At 38.6% G+C, this 4,077-nt stretch overlaps 1 pseudogene across 1 annotated transcript; it reads left to right on the top strand.

The window, feature by feature from the left end:
* The first annotated feature begins 617 nt into the window (after nt 1–617).
* LOC125223152 (uncharacterized) lies at nt 618–3,327 on the top strand (annotated as a pseudogene). Its single transcript, XR_016134551.1, has 3 exons — nt 618–803; nt 1,099–2,495; nt 2,719–3,327. The product of XR_016134551.1 is annotated as an uncharacterized LOC125223152 (transcript).
* Nucleotides 3,328–4,077: the final 750 nt, after the last annotated feature.

The raw sequence follows: 4,077 nt of genomic DNA, 5'->3' as shown, positions 1-4,077 counted from the left end.
GATCGGAAGGAGTATTAAATTACAAAATCTAGAAATAATGCATGAGAGTTCAAAAACTTAAATGACGCGTTCAAACATAGAAATTATATCAAGAAATATTACATATACTCCACCAATTCATAAATAGTAGGATACATTCATAAAATAGATAATGACAATTTGAAAATAAATATATATAATTCAAATTCAATACTTCATCCGTCCGTCATTAGGAGTTCAGTTAACTTTTCTAAATAAATAGTTAAAGTCGAGAAATGATAAAGTAAGAGAAAAAATAATATAAAGAGTAAAAAAAAGTCAAAGTGACTTTTAACGTGGGACAAATTAAGTAATATAATTAAATCTAATAGTTAGACATAGACAAAAAAGATTAAGTAATATAATTATATTTTTCTAGTCGACAGGTGTACTGTAAACGTGTATAGTCCCCTTAGACACCTCGAGCACGCCGTGCTCGGCCACTGCAAATGCAAATCGATTAACGATATTTATCTCAATAAAAATCAAGAGGAAAGCAAAAAATTAAAATTTAACCGACATTCCAGTTGCAAACCGCCATTTATGAAGCTGCCCCACTACTAATCATAAAAGCGCAACTCTAGATTTTTTGGTGCTTACTAAATATCGTCTTCTCCTATCCTCCTATCCTTGTATCCCTCATCCAATTCTTCCCTTTTCATCTCCCTTTTCCTCTATTTCTCATATTCCCCCAATTTCTTTTTATATATCTCCACGATAAGCTTTTTTCATCCTACTCTTTTCTACTCAAATTTCCACGCTTCAGCGCAGTTTATCCGAATCCCGTGAGTTCCCTTTTCGCAAAATCCAATCTTTTTTAATCCCTTCTCTTTTAGTTGTATATAATTTGAATTCATTCATATATAACGAAGTTGTAGTTTGTAAAGTTTGAGGTTTGTGAATTCATTCTTATTAAGCCAATTGCTTTATTGGGCATTGGTTTCATTGCATTGCGATTGTGGTGTAGAAATTTTAAACAGGAAGGATCTTTATGCATCTTGATTCTTGATATTTTATAGCTTGATTAATACCAAATTAATTAATTAATTAATTAGTTTTGTTTGCATATCTATGTCACAGGTTGTGAATTCAAGATCTCTCTTTTTTGCTTGTTTTCATATCCTCCATGGGATCGAAAAGCCCCTATTTTCACGGGCTTTATGTTGTCTGATTTTGACTGTTTCTCTTCCTCCAATTGTTGGCCCCAATTCTTGTCTTTGTGCTCAGCCTTTTGCCTTACTTTTGCAATCTGCTTTGTTAACTCTTCTCACCTTTGTTCCTTGTGGGACTAGCAAAAATTATGTTACTCAAACCTGCTTCCTCCTCCCGTTTTCGAACCTCTGATATCGATGGCCCTTTACCCCTCGTTTTCGCCTCTAAAACCCTCTTGAAATCGAGGTCTTTCAGCAAGATTTCGAGGGGTGACAGCATTAGGCGCTCCTGCAGCTTGAATCTTAATGATAAGCCCTCGTTTCACGTTGATGCATCGGCCAAGATGTCGAATAGCCCTAGAGATGACGAAGGGTGTAGGCGGAAGAAGCAGCACTGTGCAATTTTAAACAATAGCGTTAACAACACCAGTAGGCTAGGTGGGAGGGATCAAGACTCGTTCTTGGAATCACATTTTGATTTCTTGGAGCCAATGATGCTAGGGATCAGACCGGAGTTCCCAGAGTGGCCGGATAAGAAAACGGCTGCTTGGGCAATGGTTGAACAGAAGGCAAATAGTTTGGACATTCCCCTCTCTCTTAGGATGATCAAGAAGAAGCTGCAGCTGGAGGAGGGCTTACTGGTGGCTCCGAGGAGGCAGAGGCGGGTGGCTCTTGCTCAGTGAAGGCGGCCTTTGCCTCGATGGTGTTCATCATCGTTGAGCTGCAAAGCTGTGCCTTGCACATGAGGGAAGCTATGTGTGATGAGGATTTAGATGTGATCACGTCTAAGGTGCAGAAGGAGTTGCATTTCTCATTTGTGTGGCTGTTCCAGCAGGTGTTCTCGAGGACACCGGCTTTGATGCTGCACGTGATGGTGCTCTTGGCTAATTTCAGTGTACATTCGACTTCCCACAACACCGCGATAGGGGGGGAGGCCCCGTTGCTGGTGGAGCCTCTCCAGCATAGGCAAGGGCAGCAGAATCAAGTGATTAGCTCGTCGTTGTCTATGGAGGAGGAGAAGACCGAGGGTGGTTTGGGGAGTCCGAGCATTTATCCAACTGATGAGTTTGGGAGCATGGCAGAGATGTTGTTGTGGGACTCGATGGTTGAAGAGGCTAAGAAGACGAGGGAAAGCGTGGACGTGGATCATGACACCATGAAACATTTTGTTTCACCCGCGGCTGTGGAGATCGAGAACGATAGCTATGATGATTTTCTCAGGGAAGACCTCTTGTACCAGATTAAATTATCTTTCGAACCTAATAATGCACTCTTGCTATGCAACTATGCACGATTTCTGCATCTTGTGGCACGCGACTATCAGAGGTGATCTTTTGCTTCTGTTTTATTTCTCATGATATCACACCACATTGACTGTCTCAATCTGTTTTCTATAGCTGTCTCAATTATTTCAAGCCTTGTTTAATCATGTACTCATCCTTTAGATACCGGGTTTCCAATCTAATCTCTCATCCAAAGTTATCACCTCATAAACCTAATCTCTACGGCTTTATTTTGTTGTTGCTAGTTCTCACGTCATGTTGAACAGGTCCGAGGAATGCTTCAGGCGGGCAGTACAAGTAACACCACCGGATGGAGAATCCTTCAGTGAATACGCCAACTTCCTATGGACAGTGAGGAAGGACTATTTGGCAGCCGAGGAGACCTACCTACAAGCTATGGCGCTCGAGCCCCATAACTCCTACTTCGCCTCTAGATACGCTAACTTTTTGTGGAGCACTGGTAGCGAAGAGACCTGTTTCCCTCTCAACAATTCCTCCAACTCGAACATGTAGGGAGCCATCGAGCCTCATCATCATCATCGTATAGTTATACAAGAAGAATACAATTTGTTTTGTCCCTTGCTTTTCCGGAACTCTGGAAGCTCGAACGATGGGGCCAGAAACCCCAGGGCATGAGAATATCTTTGTATGTTTTCGGGGCGACGAAAAAGGTTAGTTTTTTGATGGAGTTGATCAGGAAGAAGGTGTAGGAAGATTTTTACAGCAGGTTCAAATGCAACTCCTAATTTTTACAATTTGTACAGAAAAAGGGTAGTTTTTTGTTACTAAATGAGTGTGGCATTATTTGCTTGTATACTTACTACTAAAATGGCGAGAAACTACATTTGCATATTATTACCATAAATTTCTGCAGAGCCAGGTGCCTCTCATGTTTATGTATGCTAATTATTGTTTGATCCTTAAATTTGAGAACTTTTTGATATTGGAAAAAATCAGTAAAGAAGGGGATTATTGTTCTCATGGATGGGTGCTTTTCTTCCCTCTAGAAGTATGTAGAAAGCTAGTGATGTATACTGTTTAGGTTCGAATTTTATTTTGCTCAACGGTTCAATTTTTTATGGATAAACAATTACTTAATACCACGTTTTAATATTTATATAAAATTCCATTTAAAAAAGAAATCAGTCATGAAAAGTAGTTAGGCCTGTTTATTCGGCCGGTTCCGGTTTTAACTGGACTGGTTGATCGGTTAACTGGTTTTAAATTTTCATAAATCCTAGAATCGGAATCGGAACTGATCCATTCTGGTTTGGAACCGGCCGGTTAAGAACCGGTCGATTTCAGTTTCAAACCGGAATCGATGTGTAATTTAATCCGAATTTATTTATAATTTTAAATAGTTCAATACTAAAAAAATAATAATCTAACATCAAGAAATATAACAAATAATATCTAAAAATTAAAATAAATACAAAAAAAAATACAAACCAACAATACAATAATAGTAGGTCAGACTAGTTTATGTTAGCAAATTTTTAATGCAAAAATAAGAGTTCTAAACTTTAGCAGTTTTTTAAAAAATGAGTTTTAAAAATTGAATTTCATTTTTTCTTGTTTGGCTAAACAAATATTCATTGGAATATCCAACACTAATTGATCTTGTT

This window comes from Salvia hispanica, chromosome 1, assembly GCF_029641045.1.
Source record: "Salvia hispanica isolate PSC_SH4W2 chromosome 1, Shi_PSC_v1, whole genome shotgun sequence".
Classification (NCBI taxonomy): Eukaryota; Viridiplantae; Streptophyta; class Magnoliopsida; order Lamiales; family Lamiaceae; genus Salvia; species Salvia hispanica.
This window is presented reverse-complemented; position numbering and strand designations above follow the sequence as displayed.